This window comes from Callorhinus ursinus, unplaced genomic scaffold (assembly GCF_003265705.2).
Source record: "Callorhinus ursinus isolate GAN/ISIS: 27379988/994484 unplaced genomic scaffold, GSC_fseal_2.0 scaffold4, whole genome shotgun sequence".
Taxonomy (NCBI): domain Eukaryota; kingdom Metazoa; phylum Chordata; class Mammalia; order Carnivora; family Otariidae; genus Callorhinus; species Callorhinus ursinus.
In genome coordinates this window covers 157,040,714-157,054,354 of record NW_027397066.1, presented here as the reverse complement: position 1 = coordinate 157,054,354, position 13,641 = coordinate 157,040,714, and the positions used below count along the sequence as shown (strand labels likewise).

Genomic DNA, 13,641 nt, shown 5'->3' with positions numbered 1-13,641 from the left:
TCTCTTTAGCCTTCCTTCCCACCCTCCTTATCATTAAAAGATATAGGTTCTAGGAATATGCAAATTTTGTTAAATGAATTGGAAAACTTTTTATCTTTTTTTCTTATAATTGACAATCTTTTTTATGGACATTCAATCTTCTTGGAAGTACAAAGTAAAAGTGGACTTAGAATTATTAGTTGGGACTACAGCACTTTTCAGATATATTTTTTAAATCCCATTTCTGTCATTTCCATGGTCAATTCATATCGTTTATTTTTTCTTAAGCCAGTTGAAGTCAAAATTATCTGAGACAATTGGGCATTCCTTCTTTCAAGATTTCAAAGGAAATAAATTTTATTGTCAGAATTCTACATATTAGACTATTTATTAAAAATTCCTTTTGTTTCATTAGTTATATATATTTTTATTCATAACTTTGTAGATTTTTTTCAATCTCTTTTTAAATTCTAAAAGTGTAATCTAGTTAATTAGTCTTTCCAAAAGACCTGTACTTCATTTCCTGGGTAGTTGTCATTTCCTTAATTTATAAATAGTCTTCTTTTTTCCATTAAAAATTTTTGCTCCAGACTACTTTCTCTCTTAGCTGATGTTGTGTATACATCATTTGTATATTGTGTATACATGTTGTGCATACGTAGTATTTTATATTAGTATTTTGTAAATTATTTTTGGTCTAAAATATTCCATCATTTTACTGATAATAATTTTATCTCACATTATTTTAGAAAAGTATACTGGATAACAAAGCTGCTCTTTGCTTTTGTTATCCAATCTATAGGGGTAATCAGAGTATTGATCTTGATTAAATGTTTTACCATCACTAGTGTTTGGTCCTTTTTTTTTCCCATTTGTTTTTCCTCTTTGTTCTTTGAGCTAAGGTTTCTTATTCGTCTTTGCTTTTCTCTAATATTTGGAGAACTTATGTCCATTTTTACATTTTATGTGTGGTTAGCTCTAAGTTTTTAAAATGCTACTAGAAATTTATGTCTTTAATAAGTAATGTGAGGACCAGGAAAAGCTTAACTGTCTTCTATGAAAAGGAGAATAAATTATTTTCTATTTCCTATACTTCTCTGTTTGTGTTGCTGTTTTCTTGGTTTTTGGACCTACTGCATTTGCTGTTTGCTTGCTGGCCTTCTCCTTGCTACTAGATTAGAGTTTCCCAAGCTTACCTCATGGTAGCAATCACTTTGGGCTTGGGCAACAAACCTGGGTTTCTTGGTTCCATCTGTACTTACTGAATCATACTATCCAGAAGTGGGCCTGGGAATTACTATTTTCAAAACGTACTCAAGTGGTGCTTTTGAGTTATTTTTTTAAAGGAGATATGAGCTTACTTTCAATGTTTTTACTTAATGGATCTTTCTCTCTGCAAACTGCAATTTTATTCAATTCAAAAGTCTTTCCTAGTTATCTATTATTACTGCTACATTTGTTTTTCTTTTCATTCTTTGGTATGTATGCTAATCATCTGTAGATTGAATCCTCAGTGTTTGTATCAAAACTTTCACGTTTTAGCCATTTTGAATGTTTTCACTTTTAACCATGAAGTTTTCATCCACCATGGCCACATATAAGTGATTAGAATTTCTGTCTCATGATTTGTTCTCCTGAATCTGATGATTTTAATTCATAACTAACTTCTTTATTCTTTTTGATTTGCTTACACTTTTTTTTAGAATTTATTGAGATGTGTTTATTTAGCTTTATTTTATGTCTTCTTTTCAATAATCAGTTGTTCTCAAACATATATTTTTTTTTAAAGATTTATTTATTTTTGAGAGAGAGAGAGAAAGAAGAAGCTGGGGGAGGGGCAAAGGGAGAAGCAGACTCTCCATTGAGCAGGGAGCCCGATGTAGGACTCAATCCCAGGACCCTGGGATCATGACCTGAGCCAAAGGAGATGCTTAACTGCCTGAACCACCAAGGCGCCCCTCAAAAATATATTCTTTCTTTAAAGGCACCGAATTATTGCAGAATCATTCAACTTTGGGGTTGTGTTTGTTTCGATTTGTTTGGGTTTTGTTTGCTTACCCCAGATGAATAGAGCTCTATCCAAATGTGTTTGTCTATAAGAGGATGGGTAAGAACTCCTTGGTTCAGTTTACCTAGGTGCTACTTAACTCCTATTCTTTAATTTAGGGACTTCCTGTGCAGTGTTTCTCAAACTTTAACATGGTTATGAATCAATAGGGACCTTGTTAAAAGGCAGATTATAATTCAGTGGAGTAGGTGGAGTCTGAGATTCTGCATTTTTAATGAGCTCTCACAATGCTGCTATTGCTGACCTATTGTCTCCACTTTGAATAGCAGGGTCCTAGTAATCTGCTTTTTAGTGCTTTGAATCTATAGATGTGAAATGAAGTCAACTGACATGGTTCCAGTCTTCTGCAAAACCTTCCATTAACTCTAACTTTTGCTCCTCCAAATAGAGGAAGAGATATAAGAGATATTAAGGTCCTATCTATGTTTTTGGTGGGTGACCAGAAAAACTTCTATTATCCTCCGTCTTTCCATTTATAGGCACTATATGAACAAAGTGACCACATGGCAGCCAGCTTTCAAACAAACCTGATTTGTGTTAGTTAATAAGGGCAAGTAGTGTGTCCACTGTTAAACCTGTGACCCACCTTTGCCACTAGCTTTGATGGCTCCAGGTAAGAGACTGATGGTGAGTTTCTACTGTGGGCTCTATGTATTGCCTGCAACAGGATATTTTCAGGTGTGAATATTGCAAGTTAGATTTGTCTTCCTTTAAACTCTGTCCCTTTTGTGCTCTATATTGTAGATTGCTTAATTTTTATGGACTATGGATGACTCCTATCTCTGACTAAAGTATTGATGATGATTCTTTTTTCATTATATTTCATTGATCATTTAGGTACCATGAAAGGAGGTAGAAAAAAGAGAAGAAAGTTATTTTCAACACACAAATAACCCTATAGATTTTATGGTTACAAAAGATTTCTTTATTACAGTATTTTCAGACAGTACATAAATGTATCATGATGAAAAGGAACTACAGTTTCCCCTAATCTGGCCACAAAGAAATATCCACTAATAAAATTTTGGTCTATAGATATCTAGAATTATTTTCTAAACACACACAATATAGATATTTTATCTGAAAAGGATATTATCTATGTTTAGTGAACTTTTTATAGCTAATAATTTCTTATCAATTTTATGCCAACAAGTATACCTTTACAGTATCATCTTAAATAACTGCATAATATTTCATTGCATGGATGTAGTATAATTTAAATGATACCCTATTGGAGGTATTTAGTTTTTTATTTTGAATTTTTCACTTTATAAACAATGCTGTGATGAACAATTTTGTACAATTGACCTAACATGATTTAACAAATATTAACAAACTTCCCTCTAAAAAACTGTACTAATTTTGAATCCTGACAACAGTGATAAGATTGCTATGTTGACTATTGGCAATTCTTTTAAACACTGATCATCTGAGAGACAAAAGCCAAAGTTCTTTCTGTTTTCCTTTATGTTTTTATTAGATAGTTGAACATATTAATTTTCTTTTTGAATTTCTTAAAGTTGTTGTTTTTTTTTAAGTAATCATTATACCCAAGATGAGTCTTGAACTCATAACCCTGAGATCAAAAATCACATGCTCTTACCAACTGAGCCAGCCAGGTGCCCCTATTTGAATTTATTTTTATTTTTATTTTTATTTTTATTTTAAGAATTTATTTTTAAGTAATCTCTACGCTTAATGTGGGGCTCAAACTCATAACCCTGAGATCAAGAGTCACACACTCTACTGACTGAGCCAGTCAGGTGCCCTGAATTTCTTAACTTACTTACTCAAAACTTCTACGCATTGTTCATTTATTTAAAAAATAAAGGGTAGAGCCTGCTACATTCTAAGAGCTTACAACATATAACACGTTTCTAAGACAAACACTGTTTTAAGAACTTACAACATATAACACATTTACTGTACCATTGAAATTCTTCATCTGTAAAAGTTTTCATATGTCAAGGATATTGAATCTTTCCCTATCATATAATTTGAGAATGATTTCTCCAGTTTATGGTTTTTCATTTCATTTATCATTTATTTGCTAAAATGGTGATTATATTTTTCCGTGTGGTCAAAACTACCATTTTTCTGCAGCGCTTTTCCCATAGTATTACACTAAGGAATTATAATAATAACTTAATATTTGCTGCTATTTAATCATTAGGTTTTTAAGTACATTTTTAATCAATCTTGGATTTAAGTTGAGAATGAGGAAACTAACTTCATTTTGTTGAAATGCCTAACCATATACCCAAATATAATTTATTGATCAATTAGTTCTTTACTTAATGATTTGGAAGGCCATCCCAAAATGTACCTGCACAAGAGATGTCTACAATCACAGTGTTTCCCAAAATGAATTGTACATTGTACTTACACACCCTTCAGAGATGAGAAAAACATACTTAAGACTACAGATGAATAGTTATATCTTCTTCAGTAATTTAGATTATTTAGTAGCATCAATGCAATAATCTCAGTTCTCTAGAATACAGCCAAGAAACTGCTGGAGGAAAAGAGGCCTCTAAGCATCCACTTTCCAAAAAACAAAAAGCATGCATTAAATCTCAGCCTCTCACTTAGAACCTACATATTCTGGGTGACCTAGATTATAGAGTTCCTGATTCACTAAGATTAGAAAGTAGGAAGGGCATTGAATGTAGAAGTCGTATAGAGAGTGGTAAGAAAAGATTCTAAACTCTGATAATAATGAGAAAGGGAGATGTAGGGCAAAATACAGGCAGAAGAAATAAAGAATGCACTAGTCTAACTGGCAAATGATTTTACTCACTTCAAAATGTAAAAATTGGTTTTCATGGCATTCATGATGAGACATAAGTAAACAGCAAGTTTTTACATGGTATTCAGTTTAAAGTGACAGAAAATCAAATAATTCACCTCTTGATAACTGACTTAAAATGCATATAAATGCTAAAGCTTTAGTATTCTAACATGTGCTTTTGTAGAGCACATTTGGAAGTGCTAGAACTAAGAGATTTTTCTATTGTTTGAGGTAGATGCAATTTTACTGCTATGCAATGAAAGGTTAATTCAGTGGTTCTCAAACCTTGCATATTCCAAAGGATTGGCCTTTAGCAGCTTTGGCAAAATAACCTCTAAGCCCCTGTAAAAGTCTTCCTAATAAGAGTATCTTTGTATACCTGGGAACTTGAGAAAAGTCAGACTTATGCTAACAATGTGATTTATGATGAATATTTTTTTATTCTCTTGGGTTCCTTGGCCACACTGTATCAATTTGACCTCTGGACAGGGGCAAGAGCGCTAAAGGCTGAACAGTTAAGGTCAGTCATGCAGGCATGCTATGTCTAAGTGACTGACCTCTCACAAGAACCCTGGACTCCAAAAACACAGGTGAACTTCCCCATTGTAAATACTTCCAACGTATTGTCCCATACCATTGCTGGAGGAATTAAGTGCAGTCCAATGACTCCACTGGTAGAGCACAATTGGAAACTTATGCCTGGTTTCTCCTGGACACTGCCCTATGTACTTTTTTCCTGTGATCATTTTAATCTGTACCATTCATTTGGTAATAAACCACGAGTATGACTTTACTGAGTTCTGTGAATCCTTCTAGCAAATCATTCAACCTGAAGGTATTCATGGGATCCCTGACACAATTATTGAGAACATTAAAAACCTTTAATAAATGCTTGCTGAGTGCTTTTAGGGTTACTTAAACTTAAGTTTGGAAAAGGCTACCAAGGATGTCTGAGGAATAGTTAGAGGAATACCTTGAATTCTGGATTTCACATCTATTACTCTATACTTAGAGTGGAAGCTGAATGCCAAAATTATTATACCCAAGAAACAGACCCCATCCAACTGTGGATTGACCCAGAAAAATTCAGAGAGGCCCATCAGGGAAGTGAGGGTATAGCTTTGAGCAACATATTTGGGTTTATACCTACTACTTCTTATCTCTGTTGAAGTGGGCAAGTTCATTTCTGTGCCTCTGTCTCTCACCGGTAAGATGGAGATAAGAGTAGGTTGGTTGAATATTGGTTTAATACATATAAATAGCTTAAAACAGTATATAACTGAGAGCTCAACAAATGTTAGGTATTATTATCATGACTATATTGTTTTGTGGCTAAAATTCCAAGGAACCTATTACAGAATTGAAGGTGAAATTATTTAGCTCGTTTAGGAAAGAGAAGTTCCTCAGTGACTAGCAAAGATAGCCTGGTCTTGTAGAACATTTAAATAGACATCAAAATAAAATTTCTAAATAAATATATAAAAATTTGTAGAAAAGTTAAAAAAGTAACTCTCAGCAATAATAAAATGAAGAGATAAAAATCTTGACCTCACAAGCCTTATCTATTTGTCTTTCTTTTCAATGTTGACATTCAAGATTTGTCCTTATATATGCATATTGTGTTAAAAAGAGACAAGGCCAAAATGAAGTCACTGTGCTAAGCCCACAGACTTAATCTAATTGAAGTCTCAACCCTCCCCAGAAATGTTATCCTAACTACTCAGTCGAGAATTTTCTGGTCAGCACCAATGAGGTAATCTGCCCACATAGGCCCTTTGCATTCCCTAAAGGAAGATGAGGTAATCCCCTAATAGACCCATTTGCCCCCCAAAGGAAGGTGACCTCATCTAAAACAATCCTTTTTTTCATTTATGACTTCCTTATTCTGTCTTTTTTTGGGGGGTGGGGGTGGTAGAAGCAGAGGGAGAGAGAGAGAATCTTAAGCAGGCTCCATGCCCCATGTGGAGCTCCACATGGGGTTCAGTCTCACAACCCTGAAGTCATGACCTGAACTGAAATCAAGAGTTGGATGCTTAACCAACTGAGCCACACAGGCACCCGCTTTGTTCTGCCTTTAAAAACTATCCCTTTCTGTACTCCTTTGGACCTGTCTCTTTGCTAGATAGGATGCTGCCCAATTCATGAATTGTTCAATAAAGCCAATCAGATCTTAAAAATTTACTGGGTTGAATTTTTGTTATTTATCATGTGGCTTCTTTCCCCTATAAAATTATTCCCATCGGCTATATTGCCAGGGGGTAAGATTAGTGTTGTAAGGGCTATTAAAGTTTTTATGATTGTACTATTTATAGCCATATGGTTTTATAACAAGTTACAGACCACAATTCAGTGCCAGCCAAGCAGAATGCACAGCAGTTAAGCTTTACAGTCCTGGAATCATTTGATTTGGGTTCACCAACCACCTCTGCCACCTATAAGTTCTGTGACATGGTGCTTGTCATCTAAGTTCCTGGGCATTACTTACCTCCTCTGTAGAATTCCAGTGATGAAAATATCAAGATCATTTGGATATTGGGAGGATTAAAATGAGAAAATGCATAGAAACAACCCCAGTAGCAGATACTCCAAAAGTCTCTTATTTTTGTTAATATTTGTTTTCGTTCTATACTGTACTAAGCGTAGAGATACAAGGATTTAACAAATATTTAGATATGATTAAATGTAGGTACATAAGAATGAAAATAAAAATAAATGTGTGTCAAATTGCTTATAGTTCAGTAAGGAGACTGACATAGATAATGATATAAAATGGCAGAGACAGAAGGACCTTATCCTGCCCAGTGGAGACTACAGAGGTGACAAGTAAGTTGGGGAAGGGCATTCCAGGTAGAGGGCAAAATCAATCATAGTTTGTGCAGTTTGTGTGAAGGTGTGATGAGCATATTTAGGCCCAGTGAAGATGAAAGTTTCTAGTGGTTGGAAACTAAGCTGTGAATGGAGACGAGGAGGGTCAGAATGGACACTCAGGTACTAGAACTGAATATATTTCCCCATGAGCTCATCAGCATTTTCTCAATTGCTTTCTTAAAGGGGGAGAGTGTGCAGGCATTTGGAGTCTCTGTCATTAGCTCTTGCTTCCCCCTTAGACTGTGCAGTCTATTCCTTCAGCAGCTAAAGCAAACTACCCTTGCTGGCAGATGGCTGAGACTACTACGGCTAAGGCTGTCTGCCATGCCTGCATTTCCAATAAGATCCTTCTGATTTATTTCATCTGCAGTAATTAAACTTGCCTTTCTTTGCAGCAATGACTTAGAAATGTCAGGTGCTCTGGGCCCCATGGAAGATATTGTCACTGTTGGGTTACCCAGGGACAACTTCAGGTGCATCTTAACCCCTGCTGTGGCCATTTCAAATTTTCACCTGCCAGCTATGGGAAAGAGCTCCTCAGCTACAACAGCGAGGTACAGCTTACATTCATCCATTAGATTCAAAACCGGATCATACTCTCATCCCTGTCTTTGTATCCAGACAGAATGATCACTCCATTTTAGGGTGTGCTCATCAATGTCTGTTCCCCAGAGGACTAACAGGGGAGCAGGGCTCCATCAGGCTGGAGAAAAGAACCATATTGGAATATTTTACACACCCAAAGGATGCTTTAAACCAAAAAAGTAAAAAACACACACAAAAGGAAGGCAATAATGCCAGAATTCTGCTTAAGAAATCCACAGACTTGTAAGCTAAGATAATGCTTTGTCTCACTGAAGACTGCAGACAAACAGGAATGGTGCAGAAAGACAAAGGAAGCCAAACACAAGCAGTATGGCCAGGCTTTGCACAACGTTGCTGGAGCAGATCATCCTTCAGATAAAACTCAAAGGAGTTAGCCAGGTGTGGTATTGTGGTTTATAATAGGAAATGTACATTTGGTCTTTGTCGTCTTGTCCCCAGAACAAAGTTTCTAAGAACCCTTGGAATTTCCTATAATGAGAACGAGAGATAAAGCTGCCTTTTGTCATGTTAAATGAGGTTGCTTTTGGAAAGCACCTAAGGATGGGAGTTGGTTGTCAGCAGTCAACCATGTGTAATTAGAGGGTTGGAACTGAAGTTCCAACCCCTGACCTCTGGACAGGAGAGAGGGTCTTAATCAATCACCAATGACTAATAATTTAATGAATCATGCCTATGTAATGAGGCTCAATAAAAACACCCGAGAGGACAAGGTTTGGAGTGCGATGCACCCTAACTCCACAGAGACAGAAACTCCTGCCCACGGAAGCCTCCTAGACCTAGGCCTACGCAGATTTTCATCTGGCTGTCACCTTTAATATCCTTTCTAATAAAGTGGTAATCTAGTGAGGAAGCTGAATTCCTGTGAGTTCTGTGAGCCATTCTAGCACATTAGCTGAACCAAAAGAGAAGGTCATAGAAACCCCTGATTTATAGTCAGTCGCTCAGAAGCATGGGTAACAAGTTGGACTAGTGATTGGCATCTGAAGTGGGACAGTCTCCTGGGACTGAGCCCTTAACCTGTGGAATCTGATGCTTCCTCCAGGAGGGATATGTCAAGATTGAGTTAAATTTGTGGGACACCTCGTCAGTGTCCTCAGGGAATTGAGTTAATCGCTTGGTGTGTTAAAGAAAAAACACACATTGGAATTAGTGTCAGAATCGTCCCAGGTAAACAGGCTACTGGGAGATGGGTATGGGAGAATGAAAGGCACCTTGACATGGCAACTGGTAAGGTTCAGTGAGACTGCAGGGACAGTATGTGGTGGAGGTGGCAGGATATAAGAATAATAATCATAAAGCCAGTGTTCTGTTCACTTATTCCAAGCTAGGCACTGAGTTGAGCCTTATGTCCTTTAATCCTCATCAGGGCCTCAAGAGGTGGGAACTTCATTTTCCCAGTTTTGCAAAGGAGGGAACCAAGATGCAGAGATTACAATGGGTTGGCCAAACTCATTCAGTTCAGTAACTGGTCAAAGGCCAAGCAATGAAGGGTCTTACATTACAAGCCAGACTTTGATTTTCCCACCTGAAATCAATGAAGAAATGTGGATGGATTTTAACTAAAAGGATGGCATGATCACATCTGTATTTTGTAAAGATAGACCTGGAGCTGGGGGTGGAGGAGGAACGGGGGGACCACACTCAGAGGAAAGCAATCTAGGATCAATTAGAAAGGTTTAGCCAATATCGGGGGTAAATATTGAGACACAAAATGGGCAGCCGGTGAGAAACTCCATCTTACAGATGCAAACAAAGCACAGTGGACCATTATAGGCAATTCAAGAGTTAAAGCAATGAACCAAAGCAGATATTAAAAATGTCTTATTATTTTATATTCCCCCAAGGATGATGGGGATCTGCACAATTATACAGGATTTATACCATGGTAAATATTTACTTGACAATCTGGAAAATCTGATTAGTGATTAATAGACCAAGTTATTTTAAACGCATGGACCACAGTCATTAAAAAAAAGAAAATTGCCTCTCTTGTTGCATTATATTTTAATTCTAAGCAGGAAGATTTATTTAGCAGCCTTTGTGACAAAGCTTATAAACAACAGTTTGAAAAATGGGACAACGTAAACAGAATATCGTTCTGACACTGCATGAGTCAGCCTCTACAAAATAGGACAAATTTCTACAGCTCTGGAACAACAGCTTCTACAGATGAAGGCCTCATCTGTATCTTCACTTCCTGTCTCATGCTTTTACGAGAAAATAAAAGAGACAAACACACAGCTACGGGGAGTTCAGTTTTAAAACACATTTGGTTAGCGGCCCCAGATAGTTTCCCTCTCTCTCTCTCTCATAGGTCCATGAAAACTGGTCAAGGGCAATTTCCACTAGTCATGGCTTTCCGTCTGAAAGGAAAATGAAAGCAGTGGCTACTTCCAATTCTCCAGAGAGAGCAGGACCAGAGAAGTGTCAGAACTTGAACTCAGATCGCCTGACTCCAGAGTACCTTTCCCCATCATAATATGAGCAACATTGTCAGGATTCAGGGCATGAAATAGAATGATGCAGTATTTTACAGAAAGGCTACTAAAAAGTTCCTGCTAAGTCCTCTTTTTTGTTATTTGTTTTTTTTATTGTAATCTGTAAATAGATTTATTGCTTGTGTTGAATTTTCATAAATCATGTTCAGATGAAACCTTCCTATTTGAAAGGCTTGATAACTTTTTGAGAAATGTAAAACAAACCTTCTTAGAATGGGAAGTGATCAAAGCTCATGTAGCTTGTCTTGGCATATTTCCTAAATCTATAAAGAAACAAGAAGTCATGAAGTTATAATATATATAAGAAGGACATCATACAGTTTTCTGAGAAATTTGTGGGTTATTTTTAAACATAGCATGTACACCAAAATGTGCACAGTTTTTTAAGTGTATAAGCTGATGTATTTTTTTGTTTGTTTCTTTTATTATTTATTTATTTATTTTTTAAAGATTTTATTTATTTATTTGACAGAGAGAGAGAGAGAGACATAGCGAGAGAGGGAACACAAGCAGGGGGAGCAGGAGAGGGAGAAGCAGGCTTCCCACGGAGCAGGGTGCCCGATGCGGGGCTCGATCCCAGGACCCTGAGATCATGACCCAAGCCGAAGGCAGACGCTCAATGACTGAGCCACCCAGGCGCCCCTAAGCTGATGTATTTTTACAGTGTTTCCTTCCATGTAACTAGTGACCAGTTCAAGAATCAGAACTTGGCCAGCATTCCAGCAAAGCTAACTTGTGCCCACTTCTAGTCACTACTTGCTTCCGAACAATGATGTTATTGGACTGAACATTTGGGTCCTCTCAAAATTCATATACTGTAGCCCTCACCTCCAATGTGATGGTATTTGGAGAGGGCCTTTGGGATGTAATTGGGTTTCAATGAGATGGTGAGGGTGGGACCCTCATGATCAGTGTCCTTAGAAGAAGAGACACCAGAGACCTTGTTCTCTCTCCCCATACATGCATAAAGAAGAGGTCACGTGAACACACAGTGAAATGGTGGCCACCTACAAACCATGAGAAGAACCTTCAAATGAGACCCATTTTAATGATACCTCGATCTTGGACCTCCAAGTCTCCAGAACAGAATACATTGCTGTTATTTAAGCCACCCAATTTACAGTATTTGTTATGACAGCCTGAGCAGACTAAGACAAATAGTAAGCATTGTTCTGACTTCGAACAGCACAGATTACTTTCCCTTGGTTCTGAATTTTATATAACTACAATTACACTGCATGCATTCTTTGTTTGGCTTCTTTACCTCAGTGTAATGAGAAATTCATCCATATTTACTAGAATAAAGAAACGTTTTTTTCTATTTCCAATTTGCTGAGAGTTTTTTTTTTCTTCTTTACCATGAATGGTGTTGAATTTTCTCAAATGTTTTTCTGCATCTAGGAAAAAGAGAATATGATTTTTCCCCACTGTCCTCACTCCCCACTTTCTTGCTCCTATGAGAATTACATTGATTGATTCTCAGATATTAGCTTACTCTTACATTTCTGGAGTAATATTAGCTTAGCCAAGATGTATTATCTTTTATATATATTTTGCTGGACTTACTGAGCTAAAATTTTGTTCAAAATTCCCTTTGCTTAGCAAGTTTTGGGATCAAGGTTATATTGGCCTCATATAAAGAACAGTTTTCCCTCTGTTTCTATTCCTTGAAAGAATTTTGTAAGGTTTGTGCTCCTTTTTTTCCTTAAATATTTGGAAAAAAAAATATTGGTGAAGTTATGTAAGTATGTTTTGGGGTTTTCTTGCCGTGGTTATTTTTGTTTTGTGTATGTGCAAATTATTTAGCAACAGATTTAATTTCTTTACTAAATACTATGCTAGAGATTTTTTTTGTTTCAGTTTCAGTTTTTTCTTTTTTTAAATTTTACTTATTTATTATTTGTTTATTTATTTCAGAAAAAGAGAGAGACAGAACAAGCTGGGGGAGGGGCAGAGAGAGAGGGAGAGAGAAATCTCAAGCAGACTCCACACTGAGCAGAGACCAACATGGGGCTCAATCTCACAACCCTGAGATCATGACCTGAGTTGAAATCAAGAGTCAGACACTTAACTGACTGAGCCACCCAGGCACCCTGAGTAAGTTTTTTCATAAGGAACTGACCTACTTTGTCCAAACTGTCAAATTTTTTAGCAAAAAATTATCCCTAATATTTTCTTGCCACTTTTATGTGTGTAGGATATGTGGCGATGTTCATTTTCCTGTGGGTAATTTTTCTTTCCTCTCCCTTCCTTCCCTCCTTTCTTCTTTTCTTCTTTCCTTCTTTCTTCCTTCCTTTTTGTTCATCACTCTTTCTAGGTTTTAATCAATGATAATTTTTTTTTAAAGATTCATTTACTCATTTGAGAGAGAGAGAGAGCATGCGTGGGGAGAGGGACAGAGGGAGAGAATCTTCAAGCAGACTCCCCACTGAGCGTGGAGTCTGAGGTGTGGCTCCATCTCACAGCCCTGAGATCATGACCTGAGCTGACACTATGAGTTGGGTGCTTAACCGACTGAACCACCCAGGTGCCCGATCAATGATAATTTTTTAAAAGAACCGACTGTCATCTTTGTTGCTTCTCTCTATTGAACTCTCAAGTATATTTTATTACTATCCACCATTTACTATTTTATTCCATTTTATTTAATTTAGTTTTGCTGGTGTTTTTGGCTAGCTTCTTTCTTTGTCAGTATCTGCTGTAAAACTGAACATATACCTCTGAGTTCTACTTTAGCTGAGGCCTGTGAAAGGGAGGCAGACCACAAGAGACTCTTAAGGATAGAGAAGAAACTGAGTGTTGTTGGAGGGGAGGTGTGTGTGGGATGGGCT

General features: G+C 36.8%; 1 non-coding gene across 1 annotated transcript; it reads right to left on the bottom strand.

Annotated features, from left to right (window-relative positions):
- Positions 1 to 3,594: 3,594 nt before the first annotated feature.
- On the bottom strand, positions 3,595 to 3,668 carry TRNAK-UUU (transfer RNA lysine (anticodon UUU)). Its single transcript has one exon. It is a non-coding gene; the product is annotated as a tRNA-Lys (tRNA).
- Between the last annotated feature and the right edge of the window lie 9,973 nt (positions 3,669 to 13,641).